This window comes from Hordeum vulgare, chromosome 7H (genome assembly GCF_904849725.1).
Source record: "Hordeum vulgare subsp. vulgare chromosome 7H, MorexV3_pseudomolecules_assembly, whole genome shotgun sequence".
NCBI classification, from domain to species: domain Eukaryota; kingdom Viridiplantae; phylum Streptophyta; class Magnoliopsida; order Poales; family Poaceae; genus Hordeum; species Hordeum vulgare.
Window position 1 is genome coordinate 97,812,374 of NC_058524.1, and position 18,880 is coordinate 97,831,253.

Here is an 18,880-nt window from a genome sequence, read left to right on the forward strand (position 1 = left end):
TCAAGAGACGGCGAAGCCAATCTGCCGTGACCGTAGCTGTATCTAGTGCTGTGAGTTCTGCTTCCATTGTTGACCTTGTTAAGATCGTTTGCTTGCAAGACTTCCAAGAAACAGCGCCACCTCTATGAGTGAATACATATCCGCTCGTGGCCTTTATCTCATCAACATCAGAGATCCAGTTTGAATCTGTATACCCTTCAAGCACCTTTGGGTGTCCAGTATAGTGAATTTCATAATTTGCAGTTCCTTTCAAATAACGCAAAACTCTCTCTAGAGCTTTCCAATGCACATCTCCTGGTTTTGAGACAAACCGACTTAGTTTGCTAACAACAAAAGAGATGGCAGGTCTTGTAGCACTGGCTAAGTACATAAGCGAGCCAATAATCTGAGAATATTTCAATTGGTCTCTAGCAATTCTTCGATTCTTTCGAAGCAACACGCTCACATCATATGGTGTGGGAGAGGACTTGCAGTCACTATACCCAAAGCGACTCAAGATCTTTTCCACATAGTGAGATTGAAGCAACGTAATCCCATCATCTTCGTCTCTCAACAACTTGATGTTCAGAATGACATCAGCCACTCCTAAATCCTTCATCTCAAAACAGTGAGATAGGAAATCCTTGACCTCTTTAATAACATTCAGATTTGTTCCGAAAATTAGTATGTCATCAACATACAAGCAAAGGATAACTCCCTCGCCCCCACCATGGCGATAGTACACACATTTATCAGCTTCATTTACAACAAAGCCTGTAGTTGTTAGAGTTCTTTCAGACTTCTCATGCCACTTCTTGGGTTCTTGCTTAAGTCCATATAAAGACTTCAGCAACTTGCATACTTTTCCTTCCTGACCATCTGTTGGGAACGTCGCATGGGAAACAAAAATTTTCCTACGCGCACGAAGACCTATCATGGTGATGTCCATCTACGAGAGGAGATTTGGATCTACGTACCCTTGTAGATCGCACAGCAGGAAGCGTTAAGAAACGTGGTTGATGTAGCGGAACGTCCTCACGTCCCTCGATCCGCCCCGCGAACCGTCGCGCGATCCGTCCCACGATCCGCTTCAATCTAGTGCCGAACGGACGACACCTCCGTGTTCAGCACACGTACAACTCGACGCTGATCTCGGCCTTCTTGATCCAGCAAGCAAGACGAAGAAGTAGATGAGTTCTCCGACAGCATGACGGCGCTCCGGTGGTGGTGAAGGATCTACTCCTGCAGGGCTCCGCCCGAGCTCCGCAGAAATACGATCTAGAGGAAAAACCGTGGAGTTTGTGGTCGGGCTGCCGTGGCAAAAGTTGTCTCAAATCAGCCCTAGAACCCCACTATATACAGGAGGAGGGGAGGGGAGGCTTGCCTTGGGGTCCAAGACCCCAAGGGTCCGCCGACCAAGGAGGTGGAGGAGTCCACCTCCAATCCTAGTCCAACTAGGATTGGAAGCTGGAGTCCTTCCCTTCCTTCCCACCTTTTTTTTTCTTTTCTCTTTGATTTTCTATCTCCAGCGCATAGGGCCCTTTTGGGATGTCCCACCAGCCCACTAAGGGCTGGTGCGGCACCCCTAAGGCCTATGGCTTCCCCGGGTGGGCTGGCCCCTCCCGGTGAACATCCGGAACCCATTCGTCACTCCTGGTACATTTCCGGTAATGCGCGAAAACTTTCCTGTAAGCAAATGAGGTCATCCTATATATCAATCTTCGTCTCCAGACCATTCCGAAAATCCTCATGACGTCCGTGATCTCATCTAGTGACTCCGAACAACATTCGGTAACCACACATATAACTCAACTATACTAAAAACATCGCCGAACCTTAAGTGCATAGACCCTGCGGGTTCGAGAACTATGCAGACATGCCCCGAGGTACTCCTTGGTCAATATCCAATAGCAGGACCTGGATGCCCATATTGGATCCTACATATTCTCCGAAGAACTTATCGGTTGAACCTCAGTGTCAAGGATTCATGCAATCCCGTATGTCATTCCCTTTGTCCTTCGGTATGTTACTTGCCCGAGATTCGATCGTCGGTATCCGCATACCTATTTCAATCTCGTTACCGACAAGTCTCTTTTCTCGTTCCTTAATACAAGATCCCATGACTTTACACTTAGTCACATTGCTTGCAAGGCTTGTGTGTGATGTTGTATTACCGAGTGGGCCTCGAGATACCTCTCCGTCACACGGAGTGACAAATCCCAGTCTTTGATCCATACTAACACAATGGACACCTTCGGAGATACCTGTAGAGCACCTTTATAGTCAACTAGTTACATTGTGACGTTTGATACACACAAGGTATTCCTCCAGCGCCAGTGAGTTATATGATTTCATGGTCATAGGAACAAATACTTGACACACAGAAAACAATAGCAATAAAGTGACACGATCAATATGCTACGTATATAATTTGGGTCTTGTCCATCACATGATTCTCCTAATGATGTGATCCCGTTATCAAGTGACAACACTTGCCTATGGTCAGGAAACCTTGACCATCTTTGATCAACGAACTAGTTAACTAGAGGCTCACTAGGGACAATGTGTTGTCTATGTATCCACACATGTATTTGAGTTTCCAATCAATACAATTCTAGCATGGATAATAAACGATTATTATGAACAAGGAAATATAATAATAACTAATTTATTATTGCCTCTAGGGCATATTTCCAACACCATCTACTACAAACCCATCTGGTTGTTCCATGTAAATTTCCTCATCCAACTCTCCATTTAGGAAAGAAGTCTTAACATCCATTTGATGAACGAGAAGACCATGTGAGGCGGCTAGTGAAAGTAGTACTCGAGTAGTGGTTAGTCGAGCCATGGGTGAGTAAGTATCAAAGAAGTCTTCACCTTCCTTTTGGGTATAACCCTTAGCCATGAGCCGTGCCTTGTACTTTTCGATAGTACCATCAGGCCTAAGCTTCTTCTTGAATACCCATTTGCATCCTATAGGTTTGCACCCATAAGGACGATCAGTGATCTCCCAAGTTTCATTTGCCAAGATGGAATCCATCTCACTACGGACTGCTTCCTTCTAGTAGTCAGCATCTTCAGACGCATAGGCCTCTGAAATAGAACTGGGAGTATCATCTATGAAATACACAAGAAAATCACCATCAAAGGACTTTGCAGTCCTATGTCTCTTGCTCCTGGTAGGAACTTTATTGTTCTACTCCACAATATTTTCAAAGTGTTCCATCGAAATGATAGGTTCAGTAATTGTAACTAATTCATGGTTTGATGAATTAGGCATCTCCTGATTAGATGAGGTAGCTATATCCTTCGTGGGAAAGATATCTTCGAATAAAGTCGCATCATTCGACTCCATGATTGTACCGACATGCATGTCAGATGCCTCAGATTTTACAAGCAAGAATCTATATCCAATGCTATGAAAAGCATATCCCAGAAAAACACAATCCACAGTTTTTGGTCCTAGCTTGCGCTTCTTTGGGATTGGCACGTTGACTTTCGCGAAACAAACCCCAGGTTCGTAGATAAGAGAGTTTTAACATTTTATTTTCCCATTCCTCGAATGGAGTTATCTCTTTGTTCTTTGTGGGAACTCGATTTAGGACATGACACACATTCAATATCGCCTCCCCCACCATGCCTTGGAGAGACCCGATGTGTCTAACATGGCGTTAACCAAATCAGTTAGAGTATGGTTCTTTCTTTCGGCTATCCCATTTGATTGAGGTGAATAGGGAGGCGTCCTCTCATGGATTATACCATGTTCCGCACAGAAAGAATCAAATTCGTTTGAGAAATACTCTCCACCACGACCGGACCTAAGCCTCTTCATCTTTCGATCAAGTTGGTTTTCTGCTTCAGCTTTATAGATCTTGAAAAATTTCGAAGCCTCATTCTTAGATTTCAGAAGATACACTCGGTAGTTGTAATGCCCCAAGAGTGTACCTTCCCATATTTGGAACCTTCTCTATGTGGGTCCAACTTGTCTTTGATATGAGAGCCTAATGCATGTGTTATTTCATGTCTCACCTTGCCATGTTTTTTTCCTTTTGCATGCATGCATCACTATCATTTCATGTCTGTTGTTGCCTTCTGATCATATGTGTTGTGGTGTGATGTCATGTGATGATATGTGGTTGATGTGAAGGTGTGGATGTGGTTTGATAGTAGGAAGTACTTGTGGTTTACAATAAGATTAAAACAACTCCCTCTCTATTTATCTCAAGCCAAGATTCTCTTGCCCCATCCCTATTTCAAAAATGCCTATGTTTTAGCATGTATTGTGGTGATTGTGAGGTTGTGAATTTTCTGTTTTGATAATATTTTTAAAGGTGCAAGTATTCACAAAACAGATCCAATAAATTCTGTTTTGTAAATATTTAATTGCTCCAAATATTTCTTTTCCATTTTATTTAAATAGGTCATAATTCCTTATGACCAGGGGCATTTTTTGTTTTATTTTTAGTCCCAACAGATTTGCCTTGGTTTAGTTTCCTTTCTCTGTCATTTGGTAATTAGAAAACCCCGGGGGTTTTATTTCCTTTTAACTGGCGCCAACTAGCGGGCCTCCTCCCACTAGCAGGCCCAGCTCCTTCCTTTTCCCTGTAGATGCCGATTCCCTGTCCTCCTTCTCCGTCAGGCTTCTTCAGAGAGAGCGTGGCAGCAGCAGACGGCGTCACGAACGTCGAGGCGCGTCCCTCGCCTCCTCCTCCTCCATATAAGTCCCCCCCTTGGCGTCCGTGCAGCCTAGGGTTCCTCCCCTTGCACCGCCACCTATTTCCCATCTCCTTCTCCCTCTCTGCGTCGACATCAGGTAAGGGGTCAACCTCCTCCGCGATGGCCGCAATCTGAGGAGGTCCTCACCGTCGCGCCCGTACACCTGCGGCCTCTCCAACACCTCAGCGAGCACGCGGGATCTTCCAGGAGCCCATTCCGGCAGCTACTTCGACGAGATCAGCCCTGCTACAACTACCTCAACGACCGCGACCTTCCTCCCCGGTGTTCTTCCCCGAGCGGCTTCTTCCCCTTCTTCATCTACATCTTCTCCGTCCGACACGACCACCTCGTCCAGTAGGTGAGGTAGGTCCTTCTCCCCTTCTTCCCTGTCCCAGATCGCGAGCAGTAGGCAGTAGCTTCATCGCCGTTCCTTCTCTGTCGCCGGCATCGCCGTGCCTCATCGAGTCGTCGCTGTAGGCCCTCTCGAGTAGTGCTAGTAGGTGAAATGGAACCGTGGGAGCCGGTGCTTCCTTCCATCGACAATCCGTAGCTTAATTTAACGTGTAACGCCGGCGAGCACCTTCCCCTGTTCCGGCCACCGTCGGGTAGAGGAGATGCATGAGGGGGTTACTCAAAAGAGTTTACTCCCCTCCTATGTTAAGAACCGAATCGGTAGCACAGTGGTGGGGATCTTTTGGTGCAGTGGTCACTCGTGGGTTCGAATCCCCTCGGCGCACCTTTTGGTTTTTGTGGATTTAATTGTCACAGTAGCTGCAGGGACTACTTACCCTGTTTGCATCCCCTGTACTGTCGAGCAAGTGGCATATAGGAGAGTGGTGCTAGCTGTTGTTGTTTTTGTGGGTGATCCAGGGGGTCCTGGGTTCGAAACCCACCCCATTTCCTTTATTTTTCTTTTGCATTCTTTTCTGTTTTGCACTTGGTTGCTTGCTTAGTTGCTGGGGCTTGCTAGATCCACTCATGTGGGTATTTTATTTCTCCTCACGGCAACAAGTTGTCCTTGTTCTTGATGCTAGAGAGCATGTGTTGAATATCATGTGTAGGAATGCATGTATAGGATTGAGTGCATGTATATATGTGAGCTAGATTATATGATATGTGGTGTAGTGTAGTGATGAGGTGGTGGCAACCCTTGTGCATAGGTGATGTGCTTGTGCCCTATGATGTACAAGTGTGTGAGTGTGTGTGTGTGTGGGTTCACCCCCTCCCCACATGCTTTGTGGTGTAGTAGTAGTGGCTCTAATGTGTGTGTATGATGTTGTGTGTGCTTGTGTGTGTGTGTTTCACACATGCGAAAGGCATGATGTGCCTTGAAGAGCACATGTGCAAGTTGTATGTGTAGGTGTAGGTATGCATTTGTGAGTGTAAGTTAAGGTGTGGTGATAACTAGCATGTGTAGGTGTTGTCATTTGTGGTGCTTGATGTATGTGGTGTGTGGTGGTGTGCTAAGGCACATGAGCATGAGGTCTACCCCTCATGTGCACCATTGGTGTTGTGGACATGTGCAAGAGCATGCATAAGTGATGGGCTAGTGGAAGCACATGTGATGATGCACTATTCATCTCTATGTGATTCTATGTTAATCTTCTTCTTAGCTTTGTGCCCAATTATTCTATGCAAGTGCCTATGTATTATATATGTTTTTGGGGTAGAAACATCCCAGGAATCCATTGGTGGAATCAGTTTTGCCTTTGGAACACTTTCTGGGAATGTCATATTTCAGTTTTGTTCCATGTTTAGAGCTTGGTTCCATGTGATGTGATGGGCCCAAGAGGTTGATTCCTTGATGTGGAAGTAGAGGGTGATCCCCTCTATAACACGTTGGTTTTGTTTCATACTTAGTAGTTCATATGTGCAAGTTGTGCCTAGTCAAAGTAGGCAGCTGAAAATTCCAGTTTAGTGAAAATCTGTGATTTTCACTAAGTCTGAGAATTTGCTTATATTTTCTTCTCGTGTTGTTGTGCTTGTAGAAGTCCATGTGTTGGGAATCAGCCTTTGCTATCAACTAGGAAGTTGTGTCTTTTGTGTTTGTCTAGCTATTTGTAAATTTTCATTCCATTTGGATCCCTGTAGTTATTGTGTTGGGTGGTGTCAAAATGCTTGAGAGCATAAAAAGCTAGTGAGAATCTGGAATTTTCACTAAGTCCCTGAAAACTGATATTTTTGTCCAAGTTAGCAGCTATGTAACTTTCCGTGTGAAACTCCTTTGAATTAGCTTTTTGCTCATGCTTGTAGTAATCTTGGATAGCTTCTGCCACATATCTTATTTGGCACATTTGGGTGGCTGTAGGTGCTTTGCATGTAGCTCTCAAACTGCTATGATGTTGTTTATGGCAGATTGTATAGTTTTGATATTTTGATGCTTGTGAGTGCATAGATGATGGTGTGGTGATATTCCTTGCACCACCCCATCCATTCTTGTTTTTTTATGTGTTGGCAACCTAGGAATACTAGAAGTATGCCATTGCAGTGTCTTGTGATGGATATGATACATATGACTCCATTTTCTTGTTTCGTTGATTCCGGTTGATCCGTAGCTCCGTTCGTAACGTTCTTTATATGTTTTTGCATCGTTTTCACGTGATGCACCTGTTCATGTCATCCTCATGCATGTCAAGATATCTTAGAGTGAAGTTTTGTCCAGGAACTTGTATTTACTTCTCATGCTTGTTGTAGTGACTAGAATAGAGATGCATGTTCATTTTCATCTCATGCATCATGTGCTTGTTGCATCTTGTTGTGCTGTTGTTCATTGGATGCTATTTTTATGTTGGGTAGCACCGGGATCGGAGAACGAGTACGTGGATCCGGGAGAGTACGTGCAGGACGAACAAGAGCAGTTCCTAGCTGAGGACATCACAGGCAAGATGATATGACCTTGATTCCATCTCTAGACTTGTTATGCTAGATTCACGTTTCCTTCATCATATGCTCGCTGCCTACCACTGAAATAATTGCCTCTTGAAATTGCCATGAAACCCAAACACTTATCCCTTCCTAGCAAACCTTGAAAGGCTAAGTAGGCTTTGCTAAGCTTCTAATGTTAGCGTTGCTAGTTGCGGGTGACTTGTCTCATGTGATAACATGAGTTTGATATCATTATGTTAAATCTGATATTTAATTAATACACCTATATACTTGGTAAACAACGGAAGGCCTATCCTTTTGCCGGGTGTTTTGTTTCGTTATTGCCGCCATAGTTACCGGCTACCGGTGTTTGATTCCATAACTGATCGCTCCTAACATGTTCGGGGTTGTTATTGGGACCCCCTTGATAAATCGCGTAGTGTTAAGACTTGTCCGGTAGGACCCAACATTGGTGTTAATTTGCTAATCACTTAATAATAATCTGCATAGGGAATAGCTACCCCGAGGAATTAATCAACAACCCGGGTCAGTGCTCCTCATGAGTGTTGGTCCAAACTAGAGCACCGTGCGGGGCCATCCCAGGGCATCTCGGGAGATTTCTCTGGCCACTGTACGCTTCGCTTATCCGGCGTGTCCTGAGACTGAGATACACAACTCTTATCAGGGTCGTCGACACGTCGGGAGGTCCTGCTAGTCTTGTCTTACCTTAGAGATATATCTTGCGTATAGGATTCCCGGTGAAGCTTTGGTTCTCCCCAGAGTTGAGGTTTTCCTCTAAGGAATCCGATGAGATAACGAGATTCGTGATAGAGGATTACTTTGCGGCCCGTGACCGTATGTGATGGACTAGTTGGAGCACCCCTGCAGGGTTTAATCTTTCGGAAAGCCGTGCTCGCGGTTATGTGGAAACTTGGAATATTTGTTAACATTCGGTTCTAGATAACTTGAACATAATATAATAAAATTGCCAACTTTGTGCGTAACCGTGACTGTCCCCTTCGAAGATCTCTCTTCGTTCGGGAACACGGTGGGGTTATGATTGACGTAAGTAGGTGTTCAGGATCACTTAGTGATCAGATAATCATCGACCGCTAGTATAGACCACCTTCAATACTTGTTCTTCGTAAGTTAGCCACCATACATGCTTAGGATGCTGCAATCTAAGCACTAAACCTTCCTTACCTAATAACTTGACTAGTTCTGGCACCGAGGTCATAGATTGCTGAGTCCCCGTGGCTCACAGATTCCTACAAAACATCAACAGGTACAGGTACGCCCGACGCAGGTGATCTCGATGGCACGCAGCTGGTGTGGCAGTACGATGAGGAGAACGACCGCCTGTACGTGAACTATCCAGAAGACTGAGGCGTGGTCGTGATCGTGGTCGAGCATGCAGGGTAGCATAGCCATTTCTCATGTTTTGTAATCCGTAGCGGAACTACCTTGTTTGAATGCTTGATGTCACTATGATATTATTTATGAGATGGCAGTTGAATCCCTAATTGTCATTCTATTTTTATGTATGTGCTATGATACCGTGCTTGCGAAACGCTTAGATGCGCTTCTTTCCTCTTTGGGGCCTTGTTCCCCTAAACCGGAAAGGACCGCATCTTAGTCGTTTCAAGTTGGTAATCAGAGCCTTACAACCATAGGAGCCTTTGTGTGATCGTACTTGGCTGAGTCGAGTCTAGTAAAATGCTTTGAGTCTTAGTTATATCGGAGAGTAGGATTCTTCTTTTTCTCCTCTTCCATGCTCTGGTGAGGTTCCCGACTTAGGAAATCTTTATTCTACTCCTCTTCTCGCTCAAATTTTTTTTAGGATCACGCGGGTATTTTTGAAATCTATATGATATCGATGTGACGGAGTTCTGTCTTGGTGCCTCCTGTCTGCCTTGATTTCTTCCGAGGAGTTGAGCTCCAGGGGATTCTTGTGCACATCGCCATCATTCAGATTTCTAAGTATCTCAGAACGAAGGATGTTCATAATTGCTTCAATACTAGTAGTGGCGAGATAACCCCGATGTCCCCAGTACTGGTGCAGATTGTTCGGGAGTACTGCCATACTTTGTATCGTTGTAATCACGAGGGTCTGTTGTAGATGAAGCTCCGAGATTCTGGTTATGTGTTGACGGATGTGGTACAGTGGACGGGTTAGTATAGGAGTTGTGTGACTATTACTCCTTGTATCCGTGTACCAGATTGCATGACCGGATATTTCTGGAATTCATAGGTGGGATATCAAGTAGTAACTTATAGGACAATATTCCTACAGATGCATGATGTGAGGTTGGGATTCGATATTCAATGGGTTTGTTTGTTCACGATCGTCTTACATCGGTTCTCGTTGTGTCTTCAAGAGTCCTTGTAGCTCGCTACGACTCGGGGATACTTCGTAAGTCGTGTGCACTACCTTGCACAGGATGGCTACTGTAAATTCGAGCCCGTGCAATCTTATCCACGAAGATATCGGATGAAATCTCGATCATATGTTTGTTTCGAGCAGTTCTAGCTCATACTTGTTTGCAAGTGCTCTTAATCAGAATTTTGTCGACCGTCACTTTGAGGAAGCATTCTTACTATTTTGTTCAAGTGCAATCGCTATATTCCTATTCAGATATTCCTGCAGTTTTTGATTCAGCTATATCTTCAATTTATTCTGTGGGCTAATGTGTTTTCCGTCTTCAGGATGGCTCCACCAACTCGTCAGAATCCAGGGCGTGAGGATGTGCCGCCACCACCTCCTCCTCCAAAGCATCCTCCTCTGTCGCCGCCTCCTCCTGTAGAGGCTTGGCAAGCGGTGATGGCTGCTACAAATGCAAACACTCAGATGCTGCTACAGTTGTTGCAAGAGAGGGCTAATCAGCAGCAAGGCAATTTCCAGCAAGGTGGAATCAGTTTGCTAATCCGAGTCAGTTCCTGTCAAATCAGCCGAAGACTTTCACTTCCTGTGACCAGCCATTTGATGCTGAGGATTGGATCCGTGACATGAACAAGCACTTTGAATGCAGCAATGTTCGTCCTGAGGATTTCGTCAAGTTTGCAACATTCCAGCTAAAGGGGCAAGCATCTATCTGGTGGCAACAGTTGAAGGATTCCAGAGGTGCTAGAGTGATCACTTGGGATGAGTTCTGCCGTGACTTCAGATCCCACTACATTCCGTCCAGCTTCGTGGAGGAAATGCGTGAGAAGTTCAGGTGCTTGAAGCAAGGTGGTAACTCCGTGTACAAGTACAGCGTCGAGTTCCACGAGCTAGCCCGTTACGCCTTGCAGGATATCCCTGATCAGAAGAGCAAGATTTATTAGTTCAGAGGTGGCTTGAAAAAAGATTTGCAGTTAGCTCTTGCTTTGCACGATCCTGAGGAGTTCGATAAGTTCTACAACTTAGCTCTCAGGGCCGAGGTAGCTTTGCTCAGGGTGGAGAATTCTAAGAAGCGCTTCAGAGATTCCAGCTCGTCTTCTACTCAGGTGGTTCAGAAGCAACATAAGTTTTGGGTGTCTCCTCCTCCTCCTCGGCACACATAGCAGTTCAAGCATTCTGGTGGCCGTGGTTCTTCCCACCCACCCAACCCAGCTTTCCAGCAGAGATTCCAGCAGCAGAAGCAAGGGCCTCCTCAGACACAGTACCGTCAGCCAGCAGATGTTACTTGTCACAAGTGTGGGCAGAAGGGTCACTATGCCAACAAGTGCACTTCTCAGCTCCGTCTTCCGCCTCCTCCTCCAGGCAAACCTCCAAGCAATTCTCTCGTGAAGTTCAACCCCAGGTGTGCTCGAGTCAATATGGTGAATGCAGCTGAAACAGACAACTCCTCTGATGTGATCATGGGTAACCTTTCAGTCAATGATTTTCCTGCTAAAGTCTTGTTCGATTCTGGTGCTTCGCATTGCTTTATGTCAAAGTCATTTTTCATCAAGCATGATTTTCCCTCAACAAGTTTGCATAGACCTTTGGGTGTTGTTTCTCCGGGTGCTCAGATGAGGTCAAATTCTAGAGTTCCTGATGTTTCTGTCAAGATAGGAAGTTATTCTTTTCTGGCTTCTCCGTATGTCTTGGGCAATTCCGACATTGATTTGATCCTTGGTATGGACTAGTTGGCCATGAACAAGGCATCAATTGATTGTGAAGCTAAAGAAGTGAAGCTTACTCACTCTTCGGAGGACGTGATTATATTCGCGGCGCGCGATGATACAATCCGTCTGTTCTCTCTGAATGAAAAGGGTGAGATTAATCCTACTTCTTAAGTCCTAGTGGTCTGCGAATATGAAGATGTGTTTCCAGAAGAGCTGCCAGGAATGCCTCCGCACCGAGAAGTTGAATTTGTCATTGAGCTTGAACCAGGTACTGAGCCTATGTGCAAACGGACGTACAAATTGGGTCCAGAAGAGTTGAAGGAACTTAAGAGGCAACTTGATGAGCAGGAGCGTTTGGGTTTGATCAGACCGAGCTCGTCTCCGTGGGGCTGTGGAGTTCTGTTTGTCAAGAAGAAGGATGGTACGGACCGGTTGTGTGTCGATTACCGTCCATTGAACAAGAAGACAATCAGGAACAAGTATCAACTTCCGAACATAAATGAGTTCTTTGAACAGTTGAAAGGGGCTAAGATCTTCTCCAAGCTCGATCTCAGAATGGGCTATCATCAAATTCGCATTCGCGAAGAGGATATTCCGAAGACTGCTTTCAGGACTAGTTTTGGTTCGTATGAGTATACGGTCATGTCTTTTGGTCTGGAAAATGCTCCTCCGACTTTTTGTCGATTGATGAACTACATATTCTCTCCATTCAAGAATGACTTTGTCTTGCTTTATCTCGACGATATTTGATGTCTACTACGCAACCTTCTCCTTGTAGACGTTGTTGGGCCTCCAAGTGCAGAGGTTTGTAGAATAGTAGCAATTTTCCCTCAAGTGGGTGACCTAAGGTTTATCAATCCGCGGGAGGCGTAGGATGAAGATGGTCTCTCTCAAGCAACCCTGCAACCAAATAACAAAGAGTCTCTTGTGTCCCCAACACACCCAATACAATGGTAAGGTGTATAGGTGCACTAGTTCCACGAAGAGATGGTGAAACAAGTGCAATAAGGATGGTAGATATAGGTTTTTGTAATCTGAAATTACAAAAACAGCAAGGTAACTAGTAACAAAAGTGAGCACGAACGGTATTGCAATGCGTGGAAACAAGGCCTAGGGTTCATACTTTCACTAGTGAAGTTCTCTCAACAATGATAACATAATTGGATCATATAAATAGCCCTCAACATGCAACAAAGAGTCACTCCAAAGTCACTAATAGCGGAGAACAAAAGAAGAGATTATTGTTGGGTACAAAACCACCACAAAGTTATTCTTTCTGATCGATCCATCATAGAGTTCATACTAGAATAACACCTTAAGATACATATCAACCAAGACCCTAATGTCACCTAGATACTCCATTGTCACCTCAAGTATCCATGGTCATGATTATACAATATGCATCACACAATCTCAGAATCATCTATTCAACCAACACATAGAACTTCAAAGAGTGCCCCAAAGTTTCTACCGGAGAGTCAAAACGTGTGCCAACCCCTATGCATAGGTTCCCAATGTCACGAACCCGCAAGTTGATCACCAAAACATACATAGAGTACTCACATGAATCCACGTGTGCCAACCCATATGCATAGGTTCCCAATGGTCACAAACCCGCAAGTTGATCACAGCAGATAGACACGTGCAAGACATACATCAAGTGTTCTCAAAGACTCAATCCGATAAGATAACTTCAAAAGGGGAAACTCAATTCATTACAAGAAGGGAGAGGGGGAAGAACATCATAAGATCCAACTATAGTAGCAAAGCCCACGGTACATCGAGATCAAGACATCTCAAGAACACGAGAGAGAGAGAGAGAGATCAAACACATAGCTACTGGTACATACCCTCAGCCCCGAGGGAGAACTACTCCCTCCTCGTCATGGAGATCGCCGGGATTATGAAGATGGCCGTCGGAGATGGATTCCCCCTCCGGCAAAGTGCCGGAACGGGCGCCAGATTGTTTTTTGGTGGCTATAGAGGATTGCGGCGGCGGAACTCCCGATCTAGGTTTCTTTCTGGGGTTTCTGAATTTATAGGAATTTATGGCGGTGGAATTGCGTCAGTTGGGCCCACGAGGAGGTCACAAGCCTACACGGTGTGACCAGGGGGGGGGTAGGACGCACCCTATGGGCTTGTGACTCCCTCGTGGCTCTTCTGGCCTTCTTCCAAAGCTTGGGGGGTCTCTTTTGGTCCAAAAAAATCATCGTAAAGTTTCATTCCATTTGGACTCCGTCTGAAAAGGGTAAAAACACAGAAAAAACAGAAATTGGCACTTGGCACTGAGTTAATAGGTTAGTCCCAAAAAATATATAAGATAGCATATTCATGCATATAAAACATCCAAAGTTGACAAGATAATAGCATGGAACCATCAAAAATTATAGATACGTTGGAGACGTATCAATATTCTGGTCTTTTCTGAAACTGAGGAAGAACACGAAGAACATCTCTGATTGGTGTTTGATAAGCTGAGAGAGTACAAATTGTATGCCAAGTTTTCCAAGTGCGAGTTCTGGTTGAAAGAAGTCGTCTATCTTGGGCACATCATCTCTGGGGAGGGCATCAAAGTTGATCCGTCGAAGGTGCAGGCCATTGTTGAATGGGAGCCTCCGCAGAATGTGAAGCAGCTTCGAAGCTTTCTCGGGCTTGCAAGCTATTGTAGAAGGTTCGTTGAGAACTTCTCCAAGATTTCTAAGATTCTCTGAAATCTTATTCAGAAGGGTGTCAAGTATGCTTGGTCTCTAGAGTGTCAGTTGGCCTTCGACACACTCAAAGAGAAGCTCACCTCTACTCCAGTCTTGGTTCCTCCTGATGATTCCAAGCCTTACCAAGTGTTCTGCGACGCCTCTCTTCAAGGTCTTGGTGTAGTTCTGATGCAAGAGAAGAAAGTGGTTTCTTATACCTCCAGGCAGTTGAAGCCAGCAGAGAAGAATTATCTTGTGCATGATCTTGAGCTAGCAGCTGTAGTACATGCTCTGATGACTTGGAGACACCTCTTGTTGGAACGTAAGGTTGAAGTGTTCACCGATCACAAGAGTCTCAAGTACATCTTCACTCAGCCTAACCTGAATCTCCGACAAACTTGTTGGGTGGAAATGCTCCAAGATTTTAATCCGAGTGTTGAGTACACGCCAGGCAAAGCTAATGTCGTGGCACATGCTTTGAGCAGGAAGGCTTACTGCAACAGTCTCATTCTGAAGCCTCTCCAGCCTGCCCTTTGTGAGTCTTTCAGGAAGCTCAACCTTCAGTTAGTACCTCAGGGATTTCTTGCAAATCTTCAAATCTCTCCTACCTTGGAAAATCAGGTCCGAGCAGCACAGCTTCTTGATGGAATGGTGAAGAAAGTCAAAATTGGCGTGGCAAAGGGTCTTCCCAAATATAAGTGCTTCAGTGTTGATGCCAGAGACACGTTGTTCTTTGAGGATCGTCTTGTCGTTCCGAAAGGTGATCTTTGAAAGGTGATCATGGAAGAACCTCATAACTCCTTGCTCTCTATACATCCAGGAAGCTCCAAGATGTATCAGGACTTGAAACAGACCTTCTGGTGGACTCGCATGAAGCGTGAGATTGCTCAGTTCGTAAATGAATGTGATGTATGTCGAAGGGTGAAAGCAGAGCATCAACGTCCAACAAGTATTTTGCATCCTTTGCCCATTCCCGAGTGGAAGTTCGATCATATTGAGATGGATTTCGTCACCGGGTTTCCGAAGTCCAAGAAGGTAATGATGCCATCTTCGTCGTCATCGACAAGTTGAGTAAAGTGGCTCATTTTCTTCCAGTCAAGGAATCCATTTTCGCAGCTCAGCTTGCAGAGTTGTACACTTCCAGGATAGTGTCTTTGCACGGCGTGCCTATGATGATTTCTTCGGATCGCGGAAGTATCTTCACTTCGAAGTTCTGGGACTCCTTTCAGTCTGCGATGGGCACGAAGATACGATTCAGCACAACTTTTCATCCTCAAACTAGTGGTCAAGTGGAGCGAGTCAATCAAGTTCTTGAGGATATGCTGAGGGCCTGTGTTATCTCTTTTTGCATGAAGTGGGAAGCCTGTCTGCCTTTTGCTGAGTTCTCGTATAACAACAATTATCAAGCTAGTTCAGGCAAAGCTCCGTTTGAGATTTTCTATGGCAGGAAGTGCCGTACCCCGCTCAACTGGTCCGAGACCGGAGAGCATCAGATTCTTGGGAATGACTTGATAGAAGAAGTTGAAGAGATGTGTCGGGTCATTCGAGATAATCTTAGAGCAACGCAGTCCCGTCAGAATAGCTATTATGATACCAAGCATCGTGACATGTCTTATGATCTTGATGACTTCGTCTATCTCAAGGTGTCCACTATGAAGGGTACGCAACGCTTTGGCATTAAGGCAAGCTTGCGCCTCGTTTCGTTGGCCCTTTCAGAGTTGTTGGAAAGAGAGGCGACCTTGCGTACCAGCTCGAGCTCCCGTCAAACTTTGCAAATGTGCATGACGTGTTCCATGTCTCTCAACTCCGGAGATGCTTCAAGACTCCCGAGCGCACAGTTCATCTTAAAGACATCGACCTTCAACCCGACCTATCCTATCGTGAGCATCCAGCTACGGTTCTCGAGGCGACTGAGCGCAAGACCCGCAACAAGACTGTCAAATTTCTCAAAGTGCACTAGTCACACCATTCCGATAAAGAGGCTACTTGGGAACGCGAGGATCACCTCCGTTCTGAATTCCCAGAGTTCTTTCAGTCTTAGATCTCGGGTCGAGATCTTTTTGTAGTGTGGGAGAGTTTGTAATGCCCCAAGAGTGTACCTTGCCATATTTGGAACCTTCTCTATGCGGGTCCAACTTGTCTTTGATATGAGAGCCTAATGCATGTGTTATTTCATGTGTCACCTTGCCATGTTTTTCCTTTTGCCTGCATGCATCACTATCATTTCATGTCCTTGTGATGTTGCCTTGTGATCATATGTGTTGTGGTGTGATGTCATGTCATGATATGTGGTTGATGTGAAGGTGTGGATGTGGTTTGATAGTATGAAGTACTTGTGGTTTACAATAGGATTAAAACAACTCCCTCTCTATTTATCTCAAGCCAAGATTCTCTTGCCCCATCCCTATTTCAAAAATGCCTATGTTTTACCAAGTATTGTGGTGATTGTGAGGTTGTGAATTTGCTGTTTTGATAATATGTTTTAAAGGTGCAAATATTCACAAAACAGATCCAATAAATTCTGTTTTGTAAATATTTAATTGCTCCAAATATTTCTTTTCCATTTTATTTAAATAGGTCATAATTCCTTATGACCAGGGGCATTTTTTGTTTTATTTTTAGTGCCAACAGATTTGCCTTGGTTTAGTTTCTTTTCTTTGTCATTTGGTAATTAGAAAACCCCAGGGGGTTTATTTCCTTTTAACTAGCGCCAACTAGTGGGCCTCCTCCCACTAGCAGGCCCAACTCCCTCCTTTTCCGTGTAGACGCAGTTTCCCTGTCCTCCTCCTCCGTCAGGCTTCTTCAGAGAGAGCGCGACAGCAGCAGACGACGTCACGGATGTCGAGGCGCATCCCTCGCCTCCTCCTCCTCCATATAAGTCCCCCTCGCTTGGCGTCCGTGCAGCCTAGGGTTCCTCCCCTTGCGCCGCCACCTCTTTCCCATCTCCTTCTCCCTCTATGCGGCGACATCAGGTAAGGGGATCGACCTCCTCCGCCATGGCCGCAATCTGAGGATGTCCTCGCCATCGCGCCCGTACACCTGCGGCCTCTCCAACACCTTGGCGAGCTTGCGGGATCTTCCAGGAGCCGTCACTCTAGGCCCTCTCGAGTAGTGCTAGTAGGTGAAATGGAACCGTGAGAGCCTGTGCTTCCTTCCATCGACAAGTCATAACTTAATTTAACGTGTAACGCCGGCGAGCACCTTCCCCTGTTCCAGCCACCGTCGGGCAGAGGAGATGCATGAGGGGGTTACTCAAAAGAGTTTACTCCCCTCCTATGTTAAGAACCGAATCAGTAGCAGAGTGGTGGGGATCATTTGGTGCAGTGGCTAGTCGTGGGTTCGAATCCCCTCGGCGCACCTTTTGGTTTTTGTGGATTTAATTGTCACAGTAGCTGCAGGGACTACTTACCCTATTTGGATCCCCTGTACTGTCGAGCAAGTGGTATATAGCAGAGTGGTGCCAGCTGTTGTTGGTTCTGTGGGTGATCCAGGGGGTCCTGGGTTGGAAACCCACCCCATTTCTTTTATTTTTCTTTTGCATTCTTTTCTGTTTTGCACTTGGTTGCTTGCTTAGTTGCTGGGGCTTGCTAGATCCACTCGTGTGGGTATTTTATTTCTCCTCACAGCAGCAGGTTGTCGTTGTTCTTGATGCTAGAGAGCATGTGTTGAATATCATGTGTAGGAATGCATGTATAGGATTGAGTGCATGTATATATGTGAGCTAGATTATATGATATGTGGTGTAGTGTAGTGATGAGGTGGTGGCAACCCTTGTGCATAGGTGATGTGCTTGTGCAATATGATGTACAAGTGTGTGAGTGCGTGTGTGTGTGTGGGTTCACCCCCTCCCCACATGCTTTGTGGTGTAGTAGTAGTGGCTCTAATGTGTGTGTATGATGTTGTGTGTGCTTGTGTGTTTGTGTTTCACACATGCCAAAGGCATGATGTGCCTTGAAGAGCACATGTGCAAGTTGTATGTGTAGGTGTAGGTATGCATTTGTGAGTGTAAGTTAAGGTGTGGTGATAACTAGCATGTGTAGGTGTTGTCATTTGTGGTGCTTGATGTATGTGGTGTGTGGTGGTGTGTTAAGGCACATGAGCATGAGGTCTACCCCTCATGTGCACCATTGGTGTTGTGAACATGTGCGAGAGCATGCATAAGTGATGTGCTAGTGGAAGCACATGTGATGATGCACTATTCATCTCTATGTGATTCTATGTTAATCTTCTTCTTAGCTTTGTGCCCAATTATTCTATGCAAGTGCCTATGTATTATATATGTTTTTGGGGTAGAAACATCCCAGTTTTTCCTTTGGAGCACTTTCTGGGAATGTCATATTTCAATTTGTTCCATGTTTAGAGCTTGGTTCCATGTGATGTGATGGGCCCAAGAGGTTGATTCCTTGATGTTGAAGTAGAGGGTGACCCCCTCTATAACATGTTGGTTTTGTTTCATGCTTAGTAGTTCATATGTGCAAGTTGTGCCTAGTCAAAGTAGGCATGTGGCTGAAAATTCCAGTTTAGTGAAAATCTGTGAT